We start from the raw sequence: 26,779 nt of genomic DNA, 5'->3' as shown, positions 1-26,779 counted from the left end.
AGTGGTGCTGTTGGTGGTCAGCTAGCAGAAGTGTGATGTTAGTGCAGGCAGGATGCAGCAGTGTGGTGCAAGCATTAGAAGCTGACATTCGGCAGAGAGATATAAGTGCTGTTGGTGGTCAGCTAGCAGCAGTGGGATATTAGTGCAGGGAGGCAGCAGGGTAGTGCTAGCATTAGAAGCTGACAATCGACAGAGATATCAGTGCTGTTGGTGGTCGGTTAGCAGCAGCATGCAGCAGTGTGATGTCAGTGCAGGCAGGATGCAGCAGTGTAGTGCTAGCATTCGTAGCTGATATTTGGTTGACAGATATCAGTGCTGTTGGTGGTCAGTAGCAGCATCGTGTAGCAGTGCAATGTCAGTGCATGCATCAGTGTGGTGCTAGTATTAGAAGGTGACATTCAGCAGAGAGATATCAGTGCTGTTGGTGGTCAGTTAGCAGCAGCATGCAGCAGTGTGATGTCAGTGCAGGAAGGCAGGATGCAGCAGTGTGGTGTTACCATTAGAAGCTGACATTCGGCAGAGAGATATCAGTGCTGTTGGTGGTCAGTAGCAGCAGCATGTAGCAGTGTAATGTCAGTGCATGCAGCAGTGTGACGATAACATTAGGAGCTGACATTCCAGTGCTGTTGGTGGTAAGCTAGCAGCAGCATGCAGCAGTGTGATAGTGCATGCAGGCAGGATGCAGTAGTGTGGTGCTAGCATTAGAAACTGACATTCAGCAGATAAATATCAGTGCTGTTGGTGGTCAGTAGCAGCAGCATGTAGCAGTGTGGTGATAACATTAGAAGCTGACATTCGGCAGAGATATCAGTGCTGTTGGCGTTCAGCTAGCAGCAGCATGCAGCAGTGTGATAGTGCATGCAGGCAGAATGCAGCAGTGTGGTGCTGGCATTAGAAGCTGTCATTTTGGCAGAGATATTAGCGCTGTTGGTGGTCAGGTAGCAGCAGCATGCAGCAGTGTGATGTCAGTGCAGGCATGCAGGATGCAGCAGTGTGGTGCTAGCATCAGAAGCTGACATTTTGGCAGAGATATTAGCGCTGTTGGTGGTCAGGTAGCAGCAGCATGCAGCAGTGTGATGTCAGTGCATGCAGGCAGGATGCAGCAGTGTGGTGCTAAGCATCAGAAGCTGACATTCGGCATATAGATAATCAGTGTGATGTAGTAAGCATGCAGCAGTGCGATGTCAGTGCAGGCAGGCAGGATGCAGCAGAGGATATGGCTGTGGTTAGGGGAGGGGGCGGAGGAGGTGCTGGCCCGGGAGGGTGGGGAAGGAGGGGATCCAGTTGTTGGAGGAGGATCCCGGGATAAACAAGCCTGACTCTCCTGCTGGATGAGGGAATATGGCGGCCGTGTATCTGATCTCTCCCTGGGAAGCCCGGATAGCTGTGGCCGCTCTTCAGTGAGCCGGTAAGCTGTGTGATCAGAGTTCCGAGCTGTGCTGTGATCTGTGGCCGCCCTACAGGCTGAGGGGCTGGGGTGGGACAGAGCACAGGCACCATGCGTGAGTGTACAGCAGCCTGCAGCGTGTTGTCATTGTGGCTGCTGGGAGATAGAGGGACTGCCAGTGTTGCCTGCCGGGGGGCACAGGGGGCTGCATGCTGGGAGACAGAGGGGGCTGCATGCTAAGAGAGGAGGCTTCATGGTGCCTGCTGGGGGTCACAGGAATCTGCATGCTGGGAGATAGAGGGGGCTGCATGGTGCGTGCCGGCCGGGGGGGGGGGGGGGTCAAAGGCAGGGAGACAGAGGGGCTGCCTACTGGCTGAGAGATTTGGGGGTGGGTGCATGCTGCCAGCTCAGTGCTGCCTGTTGGGAGACAGAGGGGGCTGCTTGCTGGCAGATAGAGTGGCTGCATGGTGCCTGCTGGGGGGCACAGAGTGGCTGCATGGTGCCTGCTGGGGGGCACAGAGTGGCTGCATGGTGCCTGCTGGGGGGCACAGAGTGGCTGCATGGTGCCTGCTGGGGGGCACAGAGTGGCTGCATGGCGCCTGCTGGGGGGCACAGAGTGGCTGCATGGCGCCTGCTGGGGGGCACAGAGTGGCTGCATGGTGCCTGCTGGGGGGCACAGAGTGGCTGCATGGTGCCTGCTGGGGGGCACAGAGTGGCTGCATGGTGCCTGCTGGGGGCACAGAGTGGCTGCATGGTGCCTGCTGGGGGGCACTGGAGGCTGCTTGCTGGGAGATTGGGGGGGGGGTGCATGCTGCCAGCCCAGTGCTGCCTGTAAGGAGACATAGGGGGCTGCTTGCTGGCAGATAGAGTGACTGCATGCTGCCTAGGTGATGGGAGCTGCCTTTGCTAGAGGGACTGCATGCTGCAGATGTTGCCTGATGGGAGAGAAGCTGCCAGAGAGCAAGCCACTTCTGTGCTACTTGGTAGAGAAAGGAGCAGCATGCTGTCAGTGTAGCCTAGATAGAAGACAGGCTTGCTAGCAGAGCTTGAGTCAGGAGTAAGATGCTGGGTGCTGTGTAAAGGGGATGCATGCTACTTGAGAGTGCATGCTACTTGAGAGAGGTGTCTCATACTGCCAGGGCTTCCCTGGGTGAGAACTGCATGCTGCCAGGACTTTCTGGCATTGGGGCTATAAGGTATCTATAATTGGAGCTCATGCATTGCCTAGGATCAGGATGAAGCTGCAACTGCTGCACAGGATTGATAGGCCGCCCATGACACCTGTGATTGGAGGCTGCCATTAGGGAATGGTTGGGCTTGCCACAAGTTTCCCTGAGATGGGAGCACCTTGGTAGTGGCTGGATAGTGTACTGACCAGCACCTATTCAATAAGGAGTCCTTGGGCTAGACTCCCAAACACTACTACTGCCTACTAAGCACGCCCTAGTGACTGCAGTGCTGGCCCTTTGAGTCTGCCAGGAGAAAAGCGTGATATAAATGTTTTGTGTTTTTGTTGTGTTGCTAATGGTGGAAATGCTGGAATGCGGTCTGTCACAGAGATGGAGTTTATTTTGCTATTAGTGTTTTGGTTGTGTATATACTTTATGAAGGACATATCAAGAATTGTGTTAATTGGCTGTGTAATGATTTCCTGTGACACTTGCTTTTTTTTATTCTAGTTTAGGGGACCCAGCAGGAAACCTCATTTATACATTTTGTGTAATGTGATTGGGTGGATAGCACCCTCTTAAACTCTTAGGTGTCAGGTTGTAGTAAACTGCACCCACACTATTCAGCCTATCTCAATGCTCTGTGCTGTAGAGGGTCCTGTGATTGGAGAACTGTTCCCTATAAAGCTAGGGTCATACTCGCCAAAAATCGTGGGCGTTTTCACACATAATGCTTCCCAATGAACACTTGCAGTGCTCTGGGAGCAATGTGCGGTTTTCTGCAATCGGGAAAACGCTGACTTTTTTTGTTAGGCTGCAAGTGTGACCCCACCCTGAGGTCTCCTGCTGGGTCCCCCTAAACTAGACTAGCGCCAACATTTGATTAAAAAAAAATAAAAATTATCTATCTATCACAATGCATTTCACGATTATTATAGCTTTTACATATTATAATAATACCAGTAAAAAGGCCGCCCGTTGAAAAACGGGCGCTAGGCCACGGCCGCTATACCTCGGCAAAGCGCATACTGATGCTTCCCACTCACCCGTCCCTTACCACTGTCCGAAGTATATGTTGCTTGTTTGTCAGTTGGAAAAAGCTGTTATTTCCCACAATGCAATAAGGTTCTCAGACAGCAAACTGTCAAGTCTGGAAGCATAGACACAGGAGGACTCAGAGACACAGGGGTTTTATTATACTGTATAGGAAATGTCAATTAGGCAACTGTCAGGTTGTGGCGGTGCTGTATTTCAGCCTACAGGTAGTGGAGGATTCTGTATTATTGGTGTGTTTTGGGAGCTTCATGCTGTAATGTTTGGCAGTCGTCAGTCACTTCCATGGATAGCTCAGACCTGGCAAACTGAGGTTTAGTTTTTATGGAGAGCTCCCTTGGGTGGGTGGGGACTTCCTGCAACTCAGAGACCCATATGCAATTCCCATTTTCTACGGAGTTTTCTCCCAGGTGATATTTTCAAACTTGTCAATAAAATGTATTTTAAGGTAGCAGCAAGCAAGAAAATGCTCAAAATAGTATTGGTAGTACCTTTTTTAATCTACGTTTTGGTACTTCTTTATTTGGAAAGTGACAAAGATATTTTAAATAGTAGATGAAAATGATCTAGGAGAAAACTCAGGAGCAAAAGTTACTGTAACTACATATGGGCCAGAGACTTTTCACACACATCACAGCAATATGCAAGAACCACCACAATTATAATGTGGTGACTTTGTTGCTAGTGTGTGTCCTGTAATTCGGTGGTGCATTGAAACATTGTTACAGTAGAATCTCGTTCTAGTAAGCTCTGATATAGTAAACCTCTGGCTATGGTAGACTCTGTACCTGGGTCCCAACCAATGCACCTGTATAAATTTAAAATATATGACGAATTCTGATGTAGTAAACTACTTGGCCAGGTCCCTTAGAGTTTACTATAATGGAATTCTACTGTACAAGTGAAAACCACTGATAACCTTTTATTCTCAAGCTAGCCATAGACTTGTGAGTTTCCACCCAATGTTACAAAACGATTGATTTCTTTCAGAAGGAATCTATTCCTACCATATACTGCACACCAATTTCCAATGGATTCTAGCAGGGAATATGTTGAAAATTGATCAAAGTGCGGAGTTGCACTTCTGTGCAGTGTAAAGCTATAGGCCATCAATCTGCCAATACTATTGCCCCACAAACGATTGATTTTTCAGTGATTTGGGCTAAAAACAATCTGACATTTTGGTAATTTGGTTCCCAGCAGATGACTTAAATCTTCAAGGACTCTGAGAAAAAAATGATGAGCGTATGGACACTTCAACTTGCCATGTGATAAAAGCACCTTCAGTTTACCACTAAAAACATTTTGAGCTTGATTCACTAAGACAAATAGCATGCCTTATCAGAGTTAACACAGCTTATCAGTTAACATGCCTTATCAGAATTGCATTGCGAGCGCTACGAACTTAAGCCTGCTAATTGGCAATGAGAGCTCCACTCGTCCTGCCCTGAGCCCCTGTGGGTCCAATCACTTTAAAGGACATTATCCCCACACTTTGATTGGCCCAATAGGCTGCCTATCAAGTTTCCTGTCAAGTGACAGGCAGCCTATTGGGCCAATCAAAGCGCGGGGATCATATCCTGTAAAGTGATTGGACCCTCAGGGGCTCAGGGCAGGACAAGTGGAGGTCTTGTCATTGGCAATGAGCAGGCATAATTTCATAGTGCTCGCTATGCTACTCTGATAAGGCATGTTAACTTTGATAAGGCATGCTATTTGTCTTAATGAATCAAGCCTAATGAATCAAGTACCTAGTATTGAATTTGAGTGGTATCAATTATATGTATATCTGAGGGCAAAATGCAGCACATATAATTATTCTGTCACCATTTTTAATGACAATCCATGCTAATTCAATTAGCTGTAGATCCAAAAAATCTGACATGTCAAATTTTTAAAAGACCACTTTCACGAAAAACGTAAAATTTAAAATACATGTAAACACATACAAATAAGTTAATTTCTTCCAGAGTAAAATGAGCCGTAAACTACTTTTCCCCTATGTTGCTGTCACTTACAGTAGGTAGTAGAAATCTGACAGAACTGACAGGTTTTGGACTAGCCCATCTCCTCATGGGTTATTCTCTGGGTTTTGTTTAGTTTTACAAGCACTTAGTGAATCACAGTTGCTCTGTCCAAATGCAAAAAAAGTGTGCAGGGAGACTGGCCAGCATCTTTGCACAAATCCTTTTCTGGGAGTGTCTTTACAAAGAATAAAAGACTTGCTGAGAGCCCCCCATGGAGTAGTTCAGAACCTGTCTGTAAGATTTCTACTAACTACTTCAAGTGACAGCAACATAGGAGAAAAGTAATTTATGGCTCATTTTACTTTGGGAGAAGCACACTCGTATGTACAGCTTTCCATGTTTTTTTTTTTTAATTTTACTATTTTTCCCGATATTGATCCTTTAAGATCACAACTCTAATCATTACCTGTGATAATTATTCCTGTCTGTATACCTCTTGTTTTTTTTTTTTCCCCCGACTAGTTCCTGCCCCAACGTAAGGTTCACCAAAAAGAGGAAGTGAAGAAAACTTTCTCTAGTAGGGACACAAACAGCAATAAGTACATTCCTTTAATAATGTGGGGCAAGGTATAAACATTTCTCATACAGGACCAATGAGCAAACAGTGAGGTATCTCTGCAGCCAAGAGACAGAAATCAATTTAAGAGCCCCAAACAGGTTGTCTCTAGTTGGTAAAGGCTGGAGGATGGATGTGATCCAGCTAACTTGCACTGGATTTATGTTAATTATCAGTAGTTAATTACCTAGGGGTCATTTTATGCCCAATGTGGCTAGTAGCTGATAGGCTATTACATAGCATTTAATGGTTGTAGCCAGTCAGCTATGACTATCGGTTGTTTGGACACCCAAGGTTATGGTTTGGGATTACGGTAGGTGGGGGGGGGGGGGGGGGGGGGGTTAGGTGTTAAGTGGGGGGGTTAGGCGTTAAGTGGGGGGTTAGGCACCCAGAATAAAGGGTTAACAGCTCATGTGTCACTGCAAAACATACTCGTTCCTGGGATTAGGTGGGAAAAGGTTACTGTTTTGGTAATGTAGTGGCAGACATATAACAGCACCACAAAGTTTTTATCTTTGATAAATGAATTCAGGGATGGCTTGAATTTTGAAAGAAGCTTTCTTACTGTGGGTACTGAGCATAACTGCACTTGCCTAGACACTTATTGATGCATGTCCTGATTTGACCCAGGTGATTGGTGCAACCTATTAGCACCTAATAACAGACACTTTAAAAAATAAAATCCAGTCTTTGCTTGCTTAGTCACTTCTTCAGAAGTTCTGCTCTCTTCATATTATTGATTTAGCCATCGGTGGAGCTGTGTCATAAATATTTAACTTGGAAATAATGTGGACAAACAAGGGCAATACTAACAGTATGCAGTTCTGTAGCATTACACATACTATATATACAGTACATATACATGGATGTGGGTATTCGCATGAGAAAAAATAATTTTCGCGGAAATGCATTTGTCTATGGGGCATACAAAATCACATTTTTGCATATCAGAAATCACATTTTCGCATTAATGTGATATGGGCATGAAAGTTATTTTTACAAAAATAAGCATCTTCAAGAAAATTATGGATCACAATTATGATAGGCTATTGCAACATTTTTAATGTAAAGTTTTGCATAACGATTTTGCATCGTAATTCTGAATTTCGCCTTGAAATGCAGTTCGTCACTAGTCCTGAGTAAGTTATTGAATAAGTTTCCGTTCTATAGTGCTTTCTGTATAAATCAATAATAATACATTGGTGCAAGATGTGCAGGACCAATCAATATTTAATCTATTTGTTTTTGCCTCACTGGTCACAGATACAGACTGGGCTTTTGAGTCTATACAAAAATTGTAGATAGAAAGTGAACACTGCTCACCACTCCACCAGTAGAACCAGGAGCAGGACCATGGGCAGCCAATTCAAATTGACGATATAGAAAAAGAGAAAGATCCGCTCGACCGGTGCAATAAAAGTCCAATCTTTATTTGGGAAAAAAACTTTGCTGGACATAGCTGTAATAAATATGTTGGTTGCTATGGGCAACAACACTACACCTTTGTTCAGCACCCTATCACAGAAAGTGTGATAACTTGACACTCATCACAGCAACAGCACAGGAGATAGAACTGCTTAGATGTTGTCACAGGTTACGATGTTTATTCGGAAAACAAATGTAGAGATGTGTTAAGCAGTAATCTTATCTTCGTTACCTCAACAAAGCAATCGGTCTGCAGAATCTTAAGTGTTCCATGTAGACTTGGTCTATCCCTTGCGAATAGACCAGGCTTTCTCTTATGGTACATCTATGCTAGTTGCACTTAAGCCTCATCTACACGGGTAGATGAGGCTGCGATCCGGCAGCTCAATTAGCCGCCGGATTGCCTCTGCCGCGTCCCCCGAATTCGATTCCCCGCTTGCCGCACGTGTGCCAAATTCGATTCCCCGCTGGCGACGCTTATCTTCTGCTCGATTCCCTGCCATTGTCCCTTCGCGGGGAACGAGCAGGGAATCGGCGGTGGGGAGATCCGTCCTGTCGGATCTTATCAATCGAGCCGCATCAGCGGCTCGATTCATAAGCCACATCGCCGCCGCATCTACGCGTGTAGATGCGACTTTAGAGTATATACAGCATACAGATAATGGAAGTTACGAGAAGGAAAGTAGAAAGTGGAAGTCAGAAGTTTCTCTCTGGACTCCGTTGGCTGTTTTATACTAGCCTCTAAAGAGTTAAATGTGGCATCATCCAGCAGGGATGGATCAACAACCCATCGCCTGCTATTGGCTGATAAGAACATGTGATATCGGAGCGAGTCTGAAGATCTGATACGTGATGTCCAGCAAAGTTTTTTCCAAATAAAGTTTGGACTTTTATTGCATCGGTCGAGCAGATCTTTCTCTTTTTATATCTATACAAAAATCATCCTGCTCCCGGACTCCGACTCCAGGAGATTTCTCCAACCTCGACTCCAACTCCTTAGTCTAATACTTACTAGAGCTGTAAAGTTGGTACAAAAATCATCCAACTCTTCAGTTTATGAAACCACCGACTCCAGGTAACCAAAAATGCCTCCACAGCCCTGGGCACAGATTGCCAGTCCCCCACAGGTGCACCACTGCTGATTCCTGAACCAGAGAAAATGATTGGACAAACAAAGATAGTAAGTGAGTTGATGGAGAGTTATGCAAATCCTGTATTCAAATGTTTGCCGCTTGAAAATCGACTAGTCACTTCACCAATGAGGAATTTAATTTGTCGGTTTCAAGCTACATAAAATTTGCGTAATCCTCCATCAACACAGAACCGTTTGCATCTTATTGACCATTCCTGTTCATCAATGGTGAGTGAATTTTGCGTCATGTTTATACTAACCTAGGCTGGATTCACACTGACTGGCATTCATAATGTGTGCAGCCACAGCGGATGCGATGCATGATTCCGTTGCTGTCTGTTGCAAAGGACATATTGTAGATAATAGATGGCAATCTATCTATGACATGTCCCTTTTCATAAGTCCGAAAGAACATGCAGAATAGGATCTTCCATTCCTTCACTACAACCGACACAACAGAAATGTTTCATGGTCAACATTGTCTGTTGTGATTCTTTCCCGGAAATGGTACGTTTCCCTCTTTAGTGTGAACCAAGCATTATACAGCAATATCAAGAAGCAGTAGGTTAGCTGGAACTGCTAGCTCCGTAATGTCCATTGTTACCAGTACTGTTGAGTCAGATTAACTATAGTAGCAATGAAAATTAGTGGGGATGGTCAACATTTTCGAGTTGATGCAGGATAATGCAAATTAATGCATCTTGAAAAGTGGACCAATCAAATTTTACCTCAGCTGGAATTGGATTGGTTCATGTTCAAGCTGCATAAACTTGCATAATACGGCATCAACTCAAAATTATTTGCATCTCATGGACCATCCCTAAAAATAAGTAAAATATAATTGTGTGTACAGTTAGGATGTTGTCGGCCTGTGCATGAGAGGTGAAGTGATGGATGGTGAAAAATGTGTATGTTGTGCTGAGATGTGGGTGGGGTTCCTCATTGGTTCAGGAAAGGCTTGTGTGATGTCTCTACAATCATAGCCTTGTGTTCCTCCCCATCCATTTCAACGTCTCTTACTGACTCTTCAGCATCCTTGCTGGGATTTGCTCCTGGGATTTTTTTTAATTTAATTTTTAAAGGGATTTTTATCTGCTTATGGTCAGACAAAATTATGACAAGAAGACAGGATTCTGGTGGATCTCCAGCCAGGTTTGATTAACTTTTGTGAATCGGCTTAGTGCATCTATAAATGATTTTATAGCCGTATTAGGGCTCGTTAACACTATACAAGAGCTTTTCTGGGCACTTTGTGATTGTTCGACACACACAAGCAATAGAACACAGCAATACATGCATCCAGCTACATTTAAGTGGTCAGCAGGTGCTCGTCAGCCAATCAGGATGCACTGTCATACACCCTTTACCTGCCATACCACATCCAGCAGCCATTAGCATTCAGGTGGGAGGCTTTAGTTGGACGCAATCGCAAGATTGCGTCGCTAGCAGGACCGCCCCGTGCAGGCATCCCTCCCACGGGGGTCCCTTCCTAACCGCTCACCTGTCCTCCATGTCCTAGAGCTGAAGAAAAGTCGTTTAAAAACACATGATTGGTTCACACGATGGCCAGCGACCCTGGACCTCTCTCACTGGCCGGGGCCCCAAGGCCAACATGCAAATGAAGTATTTGATCGCCACACTTTTTATTACAGTATAAAAATGTGATACTTAGTAAATACTAGTAATCTGTGAACAAATGTTTTTAATTGGGAATTCAATTCTCTAAACATTTACTATGAATCCATGTAATTGCACAAGTGTTTTTGCGGGTCATTGTTCCAAAATTACATTTACATTTCAAATTAGAGCCAGCTATAAATTTACAAAATTGATGGCAGGCCTGGGCTACATCATTTCTTTTATTTTAGCCTGGAGTCTGTGCTCTGATTTGTACTAGTTTTCAGTACAGTGAGCCCAGGTGTTTCCCTGCTTGCAGGAGTAAAATGCCTGCGTTTTACAGCATGTTGTGCATGCATTATATGTCTGTAGTCACTTTTGTCATAACGTGCGCAGTGGGCAAAATAAGATGCACAGCAGCTTGTTTGCTTTGCACTGTAAGGCACATAATGTGAACAGCTACACTTAAAGCTATGGGTAGCCCTTTGCCTTGTGTTAATTGTATGAATGAAAACATAATTAGCCGCATGGTGTTTATGGTTTCCCACGCCTGCACAAACTTATTTAGTGTCAGGATGCTCTGCACTATCCAGTCAGACAGCCTGTTAGTCGGTGTGGCATAGCTGAGCATTTGAATTCAGGTGTACAAGGTGAGCAAATCAGAGTAACATGACATTACTCCGAACTGTATGTAAAGCTGAACTGACTTATTTCTCAATTTAAAGGGGCTCCGAGCACCTCTAATGGGCATGCCTATAAGACTCCAACCAGTACTGCCAAGTACTTAAAGGATACCACAACTGACATGTGGCATAATGAGATAGACATGTGTATGTACAGTGCCTAGCACACAAATAACTATGCTGTGTTCCTTTTTTTCTTTCTCTGCCTGAAAGAGGTAAATATCAGGTATGTAAGTGGCTGACTCAGACAGGAAGTGACTACAGTGTGACCTTCACTGATAAGAAATTCCAACTATAAAACACTTTCCTAGAAGAAAATGGCTTCTGAGAGCAAGAAAGAGATAAAAAAGGGGGAAATTCTTATCAGTGAGGGTCACACTGTAGTCACTTCCTGTCTGAGTCAGGACTGAGTCAGCCACTTACATACCTGATATTTACCTCTTTCAGGCAGAGAAAGAAAAAAAAGGAACACAGCATAGTTATTTGTGTGCTAGGCACTGTACATACCCATGTCTATCTCATTATGCCACATTTCAGTTGTGGTATACTTTAAAGATGCATACCTTTCTGTAGCTTGTGCTCCTCTTTCATTTGATGCCTGACTCGCCCTTCTACACCAAATAGTTTTTGTTCAATTTCAATTTAAAAATCGCGGCTGTCATCTTGGCTATGTTATAACTTCTGGGTCACCCCTGTCTTCTCATTTAGAAAAGTGCATCACTAAATGAAGCAGGAAGAGGCAGTGACATGCATGGCCATTGCAAGAGGCTCCTCCAGAGGGGTCATAGCGCGAGTTTGTTGGAAGTCATCTGTCTTAAAGGCATGCCCATGAGAGGTGTTCGGAGTCCCTTTAACTTCATAGTGTTGAAAAAGTGGTGATCAGGTTTTCAAAAGTGGAGAACATTTCCCTGCCTCTCTTTTGATTGATAGGCCTCATAGGGAGGATGCTGAAAGGTTAGTACAGTAGAAGTTTTGATTACATATAGAGAAATGCATTGAGGTCTGATTTTACACCCAATGCGCTGCATCAGCGTCTGCTGCCCAGATGTTCGGTGCAACGGCAGTGCACAACGCATTGATGTGTTCCTTTTTAATGCACAGCAGATATATTGTCTTTCCATTGAAAAAGGCATGGAGTCCGTGTGCCAGAGGAAAAGCTGAAGCAGCAAATTTGAGGTAAACTTAGCCTAAATGTAAACCAGACAATTTTGTTTAACGTAGGCTAACAGTCAAATGCATTTCTGCATGCAAAAAAGGTTAAAATTGGCCTTAAAGGAGTTGTCAGGGGAAATATAGTAAAATGAGTGGTACTTACGGGGGGCTTCCTCCAGCCCCAAGCTCCCAGGACCTCCCCCGCCGCAGCTCTGCCCGCAGCTGTTCGCCGGAGCTCTGACCCGGTTCCCGGCGATGACGTCAGAGCGACCTGGAGGTCGCTCTGTACTGCGCCTGCGCAATAGGCGCTGTCAATCACCGCCACGTGGGCCGGAGCGGACTATGCAGGCGCAGAACTACTGCGCCTGCGCAGTCCACTCCGGCGCACGTGGCGGTGATTGACAGCGACCGATCGCGCAGTACCGATCGACCTCCAGGTCGCTCTGACGTCATCGCTGGGGACCGGGTCGCAGCTCCGGCGAATGGCTGCGGGCAGAGCTGCTGCGAGGGAGGTCCTGGGAGCTTGGGGCTGGAGGAAGCCCCCGGTAACTACCACTCATTTTACTATATTTCCCCTGACAACTCCTTTAAAGAGACTCTGTAACAAAATGTTCAGCCTTATTTCTTCTATCCTATAAGTTCCTATACCTGTTCTACGTGGCCTGGATTACTGCAGCCTTTTCTGGTTGTTCTCTCTCTGTAATATATCTAATCTTCTTTTCTTTGTCAAGCTTTGATGACCCAAGGAGGAATGGGCTGCCTCTGTTGTAATGAATACAAGTTATGCACGCCCCCTCCAGGCTCTGTGTGCTTTGTTATTACTTACAGAAAGCGACTCTGCTCTAAGTTTCAGCTTGTTTGTGAGGCTGAGGGGGGAGGGAGCTGCCTGTCACATGCTGAGAAACTGTGTGAATCCCAGACTGGAGTACAGATAATTCACTATGTAATAAAAGCTTGTAGTATACTGTAACACACACTTTTTTTTTAATTTCGGCAACAGAGCCAGTCACCGGCCATGCATGCATCTTCAATTTTCTCATACTGGGCTTGCGCTGGACACTCCCGGAGGTGGGAGAGTGATCGAGGACACGCACATGGCTGGCAACTGGCTCTGTTACCAAAATTGAAACAATTTTGGGGGACTGGAGGATAGTTCCAGGACGGTGCACGCACAGGGCGGCTGCAGGGGGCTGGTTGAAGCTCCAGGTAAGTGAAACTATTTTTCCCTAATCTAGCTTCCCTTTGAAGGATCACAGGTATCCTCTGTGACTTTATTGCATGCTGATCTCACTTGCCCACTGCAGGTAACTGGTTGGAATTGGTGTAGCTACACCTCTCTACTGGCCCTCCTGGTGAAAGGAGGATAGGGGTGTTCTCATGTCCGGAATTCAGGCAAGGCCCCAAAGGCCGTGGCCTAGAGCACCAGAAAAGCAAGGGGCGGGCTGAGGGCAGCAGGGTGGCAGTTGCAGTTAGCCTGCCGAACATTCGTCCTGCAACACAGTTTGCACATAGCGGTGGCTGGCTACCAACAGCCAGAACTGGCACTCGGGGGCTGAAGGGGCACCGAATGGGGACTTACAGTGATCTCTGAGCTGCATGTCACTCACCAAATGTTCCGCTCGTCAGAGGATCTTATAATGTAATCCCTGTCATCACTTCACTCAGAGGAGTTTACAATCTAATCCCTGCTGTGTTTGGGGGGGGGGGGGGGGGGGAGTTTAGTGCTGTTGCCAGGGGGCATCTCCTGATAGTGGGCCTAAGGGCTCTTTTCCACTATGAAATGCGATTGCAATCACGTTTCAATTTCCACCATGCGATTGCGATTGAGCTACTATACTCAATATCGCACTAATGGAAATTGCTGATGCAGTTTCCATTAGTTTAATGTACTTTGCGATCAGAATCAAATCACAGGGTAGTGGAAAAAGGCCCTTATGCTGGGGATACACGGTACGTTTGTGTACCGTGTATCGACCAGCTGATCCGGCCAGCTGATACTATTCAGATGGCCCGATCATGCCGCTCGACCCGCGCCCGCTCGATTCCCGCCGGCGGACAATGGCAGGGAATCGAGCGGTGATAAGGAAGTGCCGGCGGGGACGAGCGGCAATCAATCCGCGCGGACGTGCGGGGATGCGCCGGCATCGAGCCGCTGGCTTGATCCAGCGCAATAAACGAGCCGTGTATGCACGCCATTAAACCGTAAAAAGTACAAATCCGGCCCAGGGTGTTCTGACTGCCCTTCCTGCTAAAGTCTACAGGATACGCTGGTTAGCAGTAGGACCCATTTTGTGCTACATGGGCTGTGGTACTAATGTCTTCAGGTGGCTGAAGGGGCTTTAGGGTCATCCTTGATGCAGATGCGTTGGGGGAGTCTGTCGCTCAGTGCTGCAAGTACTTTTTATATTCCTTTTGCAGAAATGAAGTTTTACAGAAAATAAAAATAAAAAAATTGCCATGCAATTTTTTTTTTCCTACTAATTAACAATTTGTATTTACATCAGAACTGGAAGTGAAGTTTCTTCCCGTTTTTTGCTAACTTCTTTTGACTTGGGCATTTATTTGAATGGTATCTGCTTAGTCTCAGTGATTTTCGGTCTGCAGCATTATATTACATGTTCAGCAGTGTAATAGCCCAGTGTGTTTGAAAGTAATATTACAAAATAGTTTAATTCATTTTCAATTACATTCTTATGCAATACACATTAATGCATTAGTTGAAAGGGATTTCAAACTGAACTGCTCAATTAACCCAAAAAAAAGAATCTGGGATAATATGTTTCATTATATTCCCTCTTGAACCGTGCTGCTTAAAGGGAAGTTCTATGTGGCTGTAATAGCACACACAAATTCACTAACCATTCAGGAATCCTTGCTTTATTTTTATACAGATCATCTGGACTTTTAAGTCCCGTTTTTTTTGTTCCCTCAATAAATGTTAAACGGTTTATTCTATTTTTGGAAACTTTTACTCAGTGACCTACCAACCCTAGGTACTGAAATTAGGGCTGTGGGGGGAGGGGGTTTATCTAGTTTGCTCATTATTACGGTACCCATAAATCTAGGTTCAACCCTTTTTTTTTTTTTTTATCCTGCATGCTGTATCCTTGCTTGATATGACAATGGAGGGTTCCAAACATTTGCCAATAGCTGTGACCGTTTAACCACTCTGCGACCGACTAACACCAATTGGCGGCTGCAGAGTGGCTCCCGCAGCACCGCCTAGCGCGGATTGGTGTCAAGAAAAGCTATTATTTACTTGTACAGCGCTGCAAACTACTGCAGCGCTGTACGGGGCTCACAGGACGATCCCTCTTATAGGCTGTTTCCTATGAGAGGAGATCATGATGATAAGCTCTCTGGAGTGAGGGAGGGAGGGTGGAAGGAATAATCTAAATAAAATAGACGTATTTATTACAGATTTAATAAGAATAAAATTAAAAAACATACAAATCACAGCAGTAATCAGATGCCACCAACTGAAAGCTCTGCTGGTGGCAAAAAAGGAGGGCAGATTGATTAGTGTGCTAAGTCGTATGGCTCTGCAGCCAGCTGTTTAAGCTGCAGAGCACTGAATTGTAAAAAAAAAAATTGCCTGGTCACTAGCTTGTGGTCCTTAAAGAGACTCTGTAACCACAAAAACCTCCCCTGGCGGGTACTCACCTCGGGTGGGGGAAGCCTCCGGATCCTAATGAGGCTTCCCACGCCGTCCTCTGTCCCACGGGGGTCTCGCTGCAGCCCTCCGAACAGCCGGCGACAGAGCCGACTGTAGCTTCAATATTTACCTTTGCTGGCTCCAGCGGGGGCGCTGTGGCGGCTTTCGGCACGGAAATAGACGGAAATACCCGATCTCGGTCGGGTCCGCTCTACTGCGCAGGCGCCGGAAACTTGCGCCTGCGCAGTAGAGCAGACCCGACGGCGATCGGGTATTTCCGCCTACTTCGGAGCCGACAGCCGTCAGAGCGCCTGCGCAGGAGCCAGGAAGGTAAATATTACGTCACCGCTGCACGGAGGGCTGCAGCGAGACCCCTGACGGATGGAGGACGGCGTGGGAAGCCTCATTAGGATCTGGAGGCTTCCCCCACCCGAGGTGAGTACCCCCCAGGGGACGTTTTGTCGTTACAGTTCCTCTTTAAGAGGCTTAGGAATCAAGTTGAAGTATGTTGTATTAGTTATTTCAGTGTGTTCTGCTGTTTTTTAGCCTTTATAAATCTTTTTGTTAAAGGGAACCTTAACTGAGAGGGATATGGATGTTTACTTTTAAACAATACCAGTTACCTGGCAGTCCTGATGATCTATTTGGCTGGAGTAGTGGCTGAATCACAGACCTTAAACAAGTACTGGTATTCAGCTAATCCAGTCTGACTTCAGTCAGAGTACCTGATCTGCATGCTTGTTGAGGGACTGTGGCTGAATGTATTAGAGGCACAGAATCAGCAGGAGAGTCAGGCAACTGGTATATTTTAAAAGGAAAAATCCATATCACTCTCTGTTCCCGTTAAGTCAGGGCTGTGGAGTCGAGGAGTTGGAGCAATTTTGTGTACCCGGAGTTGGAGTCGGTGGTTTCCTAAACTGAGGAGTCGGATGATTTTTGTATCAAATCCACAGCCCTGGTAAGCATTAGGCCCTGTCACACCTAAAAGCGCAAAACGCGGCGATTACGACTGGTGTTTTGCTGGAGTGATTTTTCCGCGATCAACGCGGAAAAATCGCTGGACACTGCAGCGATTCCCCCCCCCCCCCCCCCCATGATCGCGATTAGTGCTTCTATAGCAGTGTTTCTCAACATTTTATTGGTTTGTACCCCTTTTAAAACCCCGTACTCACCAAGTACCCCCTAGCACAGTAAACATTATCACAAGTACCCCTTGACAAATATATATTTAATCTTAGCACATGATAATTGGTTCTAAACAATTTCCAAACATTTACTATTGCTTTTAATTAGCTAAAATACTAATTTGATGGTGTTTAAATACGATTTATCATTTTCTAAAACTCTAAATTTGTTATTCTTGGTTAAATATATCAAGCCCTAGTACCCCCTGGAACTATCAGAAGTACCCCCTGGGGTACGCGTACCACACGTTGAGAACCTAGGTTCTGTAGCACTAAACACGATCGCCGGGAAATCGCTTGAAAATGGTGCAGGCTACACGTTGGGGATTTGTGTTAATCACCGGCGATTAACGTAAATTGACCAAGTGAGAAAGGGCCCATAGGGCATTATTGCACTAGCGCTTTAAAAAGCGCTAGTGCCTGAGGGTTTTGCTGAAATCACCGGCAAAACGCTCTAGTGTGAATGGGCCCTTAGACTAAGGAGTCAGATTTTTGTACCGACTCAACAGCCCTGGTTAAAGTCAACCTAAAGGTGAAATTGAATGTATGAGAAATGACTTGTATGTGTAGTGTGGCTAACCAGTTTAGTATTAGTAATATTGAAAAGTTTACATTTTTATTTTAGGTTTTATAGCTTTATTTTTAAGATTGCATCAGAGTGTCACAGTTGCAGTTAAGAATCCACACTCTGCATTTAAGCTGAAAAAAAGCAGAAGTAAGGACCCTTTGAACTCTTTTGCAGTAAAACTTTGAAGTAGCCATACATCTAGTGATGATGGGCAGATTCGATCAAGAGACAAATCCATCTCTAATAGTTGGCTGCCCATACACTGTATGCTGATTCCCGATAAATTATATGCTGAAATTGATCGGAAATTGGCCTTGTGACACCGCATCCGGCTACGTCACTGCCCCGACGTTATCCCCTCAATGTTAAATGTGCCCAGTGCAAGTGATACATTACTTGTCCCCGGCCTCTGCTTGTCCTCCGCTGGCTCCGGGCGCACTCTATTCTCCATACACACGTTCCACATGGTTGCTTAGTAATGTGGCTGCATGTGTGATGTCTGACATCACACGTGCGCTCTTACTAGGCAACCGCATGGGGCGGGTGTATGGTGAGTGGAGTGCGCCCAGAGCCAGCGGAGGACAAGCAGGGGCTGCGGACAGGTAATGTATCACTTGCACTGGGCACCGAGGGGGACATTAACCATTAGGGGGACCAGCTCCAGGGTTTTCGTCACGTTTGTCGCTCATCCCTATATGGCTACCTGTTAATGCCGCGCCCAACCGCGCAAATTGGCCCTACATCTTGCAGCATGTGCGATCGACTAATGCGACCAATTTCGGCTTGAAATTGGTCACATTGTGAGTTGGGCATGCACTAGGCAGCACCGATTTTCATCTGACTCGATTATCATAATCAAATCGGATGGTCAATCGGCCGCCAAGTCGCCTTATGTCTGGCTATCTTTGTCATCTTTTTCACTGACCAATATCAGATTTTTAGCTTCTATTTACTTTTCAGGGAACCAGACTGAATTGGACAAGCTCTTTTGCATAGATAACAATCCAAGTTTTTAAACTCTTGCTGTACTGGAAAACCGAAAAGGACTAAAGATACCGTATTTTTCGGAATACAAGACGCACTTTTTCTTCCTCAAAAATGAGGGGGAAAAGTGGGTGCGTCTTACATTCCAAAGATGCGGTAAATGTGGCCCCGGAATATACTTACCGGATCCTTTTGCCGCGATCCTCTCCTCCTCGTCTGGCTCTCTTCATCCCAGGACGTCTTGTCATGCATTGTGAACGTCTTCAGAGCCCCAGCTGCCCGCGCTCTTCTTCACTGCAGTCTTCGTATAGACTGCAGCCTTTTGATATACATGTGCTGCCGCCGCCATCCTTCCTAGTTACGGCGTCCTCCCCTGACGTCCTCCCTAGTTACGACGTCCTCCCCGACGTCCTCCCTAGTTACAGCGTCCTCTTCTAACGTCCTTCCTAGTTACAGTGCCTTTGACGTCACGCGCACATGTGTGCCGCAGATCAACCAGCAGAGGGCACTGTAACTAGGGAGGACGTCGGGAAAGGACGCTGTAACTATCGAGGACGTCGGGGAAGGACGCTGTAACTAGGGAAGACGTCGGGTGAGGACGCCGTAACTAGGAAAGATGGCGGCGGCAGCACATGTATATCGCAAGGCTGCAGTCTATGCTAAGACTGCAGCGAAGTGGAGCGCGGGCAGCTGGGGCTCTGAAGACGTTCACAATACATGACAAGACGTCCTGGGATGAAGAGAGGAGACTGCAGCTGAAGAGGAGCGCCGCAGCTTGGACCCTGAAGAGCTGCATCCTGAATGACGGGCGCCCTCTGATGAAGAAAACCAGATGGGGGAGGAGAGGATCGTGGCAAAAGGATCAGGTGAGATGTTTCATCAGGGTTTAGCTAGTGTAGTGTATTTGGTGGTGGCAGAAGGGGTTGGTTAATGTAGTGCAGTAGGTGGTTACAGCAGCAGGGGTTAGTTAGTGAAGTGTAGTGTAGTGGGGGCAGCAGGGGTAAGTGAAGTGTAGTGTGGTGTAGATGGGCAGTGTAGCTTAGGTCAGTGTGGTGTAGATGGGCAGTGTAATTTAGGGAGAAAAATTCCATAAGACGCCCCTGCACCATAGACGCACCTAGGATTAGTTTTTTTTTTTTCTCTGATTTTTGCCCCCTAAACCTAGGTGCGTCTTATATGCCGGAGCGTCTTATATTCCGAAAAATACGGTAATTAGGGCTAGCACTATATGTCTAGTCTATATATTTATCTCACATGTCACTTGATGTTTGCTTCAAAGCCACCTCCCATAAAAATAGTAAAGTGCTGTCCCTACCCCATGAATAGTGACAACCAGGACATTCCCCCTCCCATGGAGCACGTTAACCTGGGCTGTCTCTCCCTATGGAGGGGAGGTGGAGGAGGAGTTTGGTGGCGGTCACCTGAATAGTTTTTAAACAGGCAGATAAAAAGATAAATACAGAAAAAGTGATGCAAGTTGTGCCGTCTATTTCATTATTTGATTCAAATAATTTTTCTGGTCGGCTGTAAGTTCCCAAAAGTGCCTGAGATTCTTGGCAACCATAGTTTGTTGGGTGCATGGAACTTTTATCAATGATTTCTTAGAAGTCTGCACATAGTGGGACGTAACATTTTTTTGAAAATGGTTATTTTAAAATTCAATATGTGGTCTATGACTGTTTGTTTCTTAGGGCTGCTGAAACTGAATTGAAAGTAACAGATGTCAAATTTCTCTTTTCACCATATCAGATTGCTCATTTACATCATAATGCCATACTTGGAGCAGTCATGGCCCGTCCCCTACTCAATATAGACAGGCCATGCTCCTCCTAGAATTCTCTGTGGTTTGGTGTGAAGCAGCCTCTCTCATTCAGAACAGAGGGAGGGACTAGCAGCAGGTTCTCTTGAAGAGCCTCCAGAAAATGCTGGAGTAAGTTATGTGGTTATGCAGTGTTGGCGTGTCTTGCTCCGTATGCAGTAAGGGCTGGTTTGAATGGATGGTGGATGCAGCCATACATCTGTTGCTCATCGTGTCCCCTCATTGGTCAGGGGAGTTAGTGAATGGGGTGTGGCTGGCGCACCTGTGGGAAGCGTCAGGTGCTAAATACAACTGCAGTATGGCATTGGACCACTAGATGGCCTCTGCTGTGTGATTTTTGAATTACTCAAGTTATACTGTCAGTGGGCAGTTAGTGGCCCTTTAGTGAATGCTTGCTGAGTGCCCTCGTCACTGTTCCCTGAAATCAGCACCGCATTGTCAGAATTGCATGTCTGACTAAAGCCCCCTCTACACCATTCAAATCAAGGCGCGATCGATCGAATTCAATTGGATCGATTTAAATCCGACATGTCCTATTGGGATTCGATCGATCGTGTGATCGATATGCATTAAAAACTAGCCAAAATTGATCACACAGTGATCGAATCTCAATTAGACATGTCTGATTTAATCGAACTAATCAAATTCGATCCAATCGAATTTGATCGATCGCGCCTGGAATTGAATGGTGTAGAGGGGGCTTTATAGACATTCACATGTGCTATATTTACCGGTTTTCCTAGAGTTTGGCCATCAGGTCATGTGCCCATCATTCATCTACAACGGGCCCCTGCTCTATAGTGCTCTCCACTCATTGTTATATTATATTATGTATGAAAGATTTCAATTACTGTATAAAAGATTTCAATTCATCTAACGTTCTGGTAAGAATACTAAAATGCCAGATGCCAATATGCACTGAACAAGTAAGGTCGTCTATTGTGAGAAACCTTAGTAAAAATAAATAAAATATTAAATAGCAGCTGTAATTGGTTACCTGTTTCCTGGTGTCACTGTGACTTTTAGAGTCCCCTCAGCAGGTAGATGCAGTGTGTGTGCAGCATGCAGCTGCTGTGTCTCGGCCTGATAGATGCAGTGTGTAATGTGTGTACAATATGCAGCTTCTCTGTCTGGGCCGGGTAGATGCGGTGTGTGTGTGTGTACAGCATGCAACTGCGGTGTCTGGGCCTGGTAGATGCAGTTTGAGGGGTGTGTGTACAGTATGCAGCTGCGGTGTCTAGACCTGGTAGATGCAGTGTGTGTACAGTATGCAGCTGCTCTTTCTAGGCCTGGTAGATGCAGTATGTGTACATGTGTACAGTATGCAGCTGCTGTTTCTAGGCATGGTAGTTGCAGTGTGTGTGTACAGTATGCAGTTGCTGTTTCTAGAACTGGTAGATGCAGTGTGTGTACACAGTATGCAGCTACTGTGTGTAGGCCTGGTAGATGAAGTGTGAGGGGTTTGTGTACACAGTATGCAGCTGTTTAGGCCTGGTAGATGCAGTGTGAGGTGTGTGTACAGCATGCAGCTGCTGTGGCTAGGCCTGGGCCTGGTAGATGGTGTGTGTGTGTGTGTGTGTGTGTGTGTGTGTGTGTGTGTGTGTGTGTGTGTGTGTGTGTGTGTGTGTGTGTGTAGGTGTGTATAGTATGCAGCTAATGCTATGCTGTCTGCTCAGATCTGTGTAATGTGCAGGTGGTAGGCACTCATGGAAGCACAAATCTCTCCCCTCCACCTGTGTGTGTTGTGACACATCTGCTGACACCCGCGCCACACAGTTCATTCTTCCTGACAGACCAGTGTCAAAATATTGAAATAAAACAGAACCGACTGAAAATTGCTAATATACATTGTTAAATGGAAGGACCTACCATACAGTGCATATTGAGTTGGAAGTTTATACAGCAGGGAGAACGTGTCCTAGCATTTTCCTGCACAATTCCCAGGTTTCCAGTTTACGGACTGAACTCTATAATTCTGTTTGCATTTTTGGTGTGCGACTTTCCACGTTCGGATTGCAGTAAAATGCGTTTGAATCGCTAATGAGTACTTTGTGCAAGGAAAAAGCAGAAAGCTCTGTTTTTTTTTTTTTTTTTTTTTTTTTTTAAATCGCAGGGGGGAAAAAACCCACAAATTCAATATCCTGTGCCGCGCATGCAACAATAAGTGTGAATCCAAAGAGTGTGCTCCCTGCTTAAGGTGTACGTACAGTTTCCTAATTTTTTCACCCCACCTTTTGCACACACATCCAGTATCTGGTAAGTTGATCATATGTAAAATAAGAATAAGATGTTCTGTTAACTGCTTCCAGACTGTGGTAATTGAAATCTACGCCCTGTTTGTTGCTGCTTATTCCTGCCACGATGTAGATTTCAATTACCGTGCTCGCACGGACCCGCCAGGCAGGAGCCGAGTTCATTGGCTCCTGACCCCATGATCATTGTGAGCCAATCTTATTGGCTGACATTGATCACAGGGTCAGGAGCCAATGAAATCTGCTCCTGACCGTCACACGGAGCTCTGCTGTCATAGCCACAGGCCTACGGTGATGGGTGAACAGCGAGAGCATCAGGTCTGTGCCGCAAAAAGTCGGTAGGAGTCATTTTTTGGTACCAGCAGTCTCTGGTCCTTTAAGGGCCTTTTTGTGTGCGTACAGCGCTCCCACTATGTGGCACAGATATACAGTATATGTAATATATTATAATGTGTACAGCGCTCCAACTGCGTGGGAACAACTGGGATTGTGGCTCAATGTACCCTTCCTCAGTACTTCAGCAAAATATATAGAATACAGTATCATATAACAATCATGCAACTCATATTAGATTGAACACAGTCCAATTTTCCCTTGTCTGCACAATCTGCTCTAGAGTCCAGCATATAATCCCCACTGAATTCCAGGTTTTCAGATAACACACAGTTCCACAGTTAGTAGTTATACTCTCACCGATGTCCAATGGCTGATAGCAGAATATCAGCAATCACGCTTATTACAGATCCAGGCATTAGCTCTCCTCATCAGCTTCACTCTATATTGGACTCAAACAGTACAAGAAGAAAGCACATAGTGTAATCCAGTTAAGGCAATGCTATCGAGTGTCACCCTCCACCAGTGAGCACCTCTGTGCCAGCACACTGTGTCCGTATACACACCACCAACACAGAACATCTAAACGCTCACCAGATTCAAAGGCTGACTGTTTCCAGATCAGCAAAAGCGCTTGGGTGTCATTCAGATACCGCCATACGGACTTCCGCTTTCCACCAGCTTTTTCCTTCCTCCCTCAAAAATATAGAACTCAATTGAGTCACAATATATCAATACAAAAAAAAGGTTTTATTTAACTCCACTTAGTGCAACGCGTTTCGCAGGTGTGGTCCTGCTTCATCAGGCAAACAGGAGTATAACTCAATGGGTCTAGATGCAGAAGTGAGCGCCTTAAGGACCAGAGACTGCTGGTACACAAGTAGTTAATACTGTTTTATGTTGTCCTAACTTACTGTTATGCAAAGCTTCTGTCGGAGAGTGCTTACTGTCCTGTGTGGTTTTTTTCCAAACTGCTCTCAATTTTTCTTTGCCCTTCCATAGACCTATACAGGTTAAGAATAGCCAGGTAGCATGTCTGTACATTTCCAAACTGTCAGCTGAAATTATCACTAATGGTAGTTTCAGGTGACCGCTGTTGCAAGAGTCGACTTATATGCGGCTAGCAGCATCTACTGGCACTTTTACATGACTTGAGGAAGTGGGCAAGATCCCACGAAACGAGTTGCCTGTGCTTTATAATAATTCATCTCATACATGAATTGGTCTTCATTGAGGTAAGCCACCTCACGGTTTTCATTTTTATTTGTTTTTAACGGATTTTATCTCGCCTGGGAACCTCTTCCCCCTTTTACCCTCAGCTCTTGCCCCTCTTTGGGAGGGTATCATCAACATCTGACCCCTAGTGGTTTTAACCACCTAAAGGTACATCAGAGTGTGTGTGTTTTTACAAGAGTGCGACTGCCTCCAGGCTACCTGGAAACACGAGTGGAGTCGGGATTTCTCCAGCTGCCTGCTGTGGTCGGTTGCCCTTCTGCAACCCACCTTTTGTGAGTATCATTCAATTGTCACCTATTCATCTCTGAACTGTTGTGACTGCACCACTTGAGCTCCTGCTGTCTTTGTGTTTTTTCCATTTAGGGTGTAGGTTTTTAACCCTCAACCACTGCTGACTAGCTATTGCAGGTGTATACATAACTTTACTTCTACCCTTTTTTTTGTGTTAAATGAAAACTTGGTTGATATGTGATTTTTAGTTTTCGGATCAAATTAAGCGAACTTGTTCCTAGGGGGCATTTTGCGGTTTTGAAACGGGTTAATAGGAAAATTGACAGCAGCTGCTTTCCTGTGTAAGTGACATGGCCTCAGGTGCAGTTTAATTATGCAGCTATCGCTTCAGCTCCTCTCCCCGAGTGCCCCCCCCCCAAAGCTCGCCGCCCATCTGACTCTAGGAGACTGTACTAGAATTTTTACTTAAGCACCTAAAAATGGGGAGGCGTCAGCCTGGGAATACACAGGTATCACGTTACAGGCACAATCAGTGTTTATTACAGCCTGACACTGTATGTGTACAACAGGCAGATCTGCCAGGCTTAGGGGCGGTGTGCCATGCCACTGTGATGTCACCAGCTACCCAAATACAGAAGCCGTGCTGCAGGCGTGACTGTGTGGGTGTAGTGATATAGTGAGATCACTGAGATGGCTGAATGGAGTGTGACCTTGTGTGAAATAAATATTTCATGCCTATTTTTCTGGTGCTAACCTGTGGCCTCTGTGGTGTGGTAGAACTATAAATCCTAGCAGGCGCTGTGGGAAGATGGCAGGACCTGCTGGGACTCAAAGAACTTCTTCTGCACTTTATATACTTTTTTGCTTCTCAGTAGCTGCCCTGTTTTTTTTTTTTTTTTTTTATCACAAGTGAGATTTAGCATTGCTTTTTTTTTTTTTTTTTTTTTTTTTTGTGAGAGGGCTTTTTGGTCTCTTTTAGCTGCTTGTACTCTACTAGTGGTTTGTGGGGTGGGTCACCATGAGCTATCTGGGGATTCTGAAGTGAAAAGATGTTGCTGGTCTGGGCTCTTCAGTGTTTCACAGGGTTTTTATTATAAGTTTAGAATAGTTTTTGTTTTTTGTTCTCCAAGGAAAGATTAGAAAATGAAAGCTAAAATGTGATTTGTTGAGAATGCCAGCATCAGGTTTTACCATTCCTCTAGCAAATAATTACTGTATTAGTAAAGGTGAATGGCAGGACTTTGCTATTACTCACAGAATCTTTACAACATCCAGAAAAACTGTTTCAGAACTTGTGGAAATAGGCCTCAATACACGATGCAGACATTCCAGAGAACTGCCCATTGGAAAAGTCAATCTTGTGACCCAGAGATCACTATCAAATGCATGAAGGTGGCAGCAGAGTTTGTATCTCACACTTAGTGAATAGCTCTTGCTATCCACCATCTCCTCCTTGTTGCTGATTTACTCTTTTTGATCAGCACTTCAGCTCAGCAGATACTGCCACAGTGAAAGAGGCACCGTAGTGATACATATATTAGAATGTAATTATTCAGGATACCCACTTTTACTATTATGCTGGTTTCAGTATCTGAAACACTATAGGGACACATACACTGGTCGATTTCAGCCTTCGATCGATCAATTTGCGGCCGATTTCGATCTATCTGACAGAGTGTCAGATCTAGGTTGATCGATGGCCCATAGAGTTGCATTGGATCTAATAGTGCAATAATGCATTTAGATCGATTTTTCAATAGATTTCCAATATATTTTATTCTGAAATCTATTGGAAATCTGTTCCTAGTGTGAGCCACACATCAGATTCATGTCAGATTCGACTTGACACGCGGCTGACAGAAATCTATCTGATGGTCTAAACTGCTGTAAATCTATAAGTGTATATAAGCCACCTTTACTATATCCATGTTGCAGAATTCTCCTAAAGCATTCTGGGAAACCAGGTTTTATTTCTGCTGGCTTCCGAACACACAGTAAAAAAAAAAATTCAACAGTGCTGTATCTATCTTATCTATCTGTGTGATAAATTTTAAGAATGTAAATTGGGCAGAGGTTTACATTGAGCAAACATTTACTAATATTGTTAACGATAATACAGTGAAAAAAGACAAATCTGGACTTGCCTAGGGCTTCCTCCTGCCACAGACACTGTCTTTCAACTGCATGTTGCTTATATGGCGTTATCCTACTTACCTTTCACTCAAAGCAATTTCATCTTTGTGGAAATTACAACCCACAGCTAGTGTGGAGGCTGAGCTGGAGATATTATGCAAAATGGCTATGTGTAAGCACCAC

General features: G+C 45.2%; 1 protein-coding gene across 1 annotated transcript in view; it reads left to right on the top strand.

Annotated features, from left to right (window-relative positions):
- The first annotated feature begins 1,299 nt into the window (after positions 1–1,299).
- Positions 1,300–26,779, top strand: part of NCOA2 (nuclear receptor coactivator 2) — a 372,516-nt gene continuing 347,036 nt past the window's right edge. Inside the window, exon 1 of the mRNA XM_068237481.1 lies at positions 1,300–1,408. The gene's annotated coding sequence lies outside the window, so the exon portion shown is untranslated. The remainder of the gene's footprint in view (positions 1,409–26,779) is intronic.

Source organism: Hyperolius riggenbachi, chromosome 5, assembly GCF_040937935.1.
Source record: "Hyperolius riggenbachi isolate aHypRig1 chromosome 5, aHypRig1.pri, whole genome shotgun sequence".
NCBI lineage: Eukaryota > Metazoa > Chordata > Amphibia > Anura > Hyperoliidae > Hyperolius > Hyperolius riggenbachi.
This window is presented reverse-complemented; position numbering and strand designations above follow the sequence as displayed.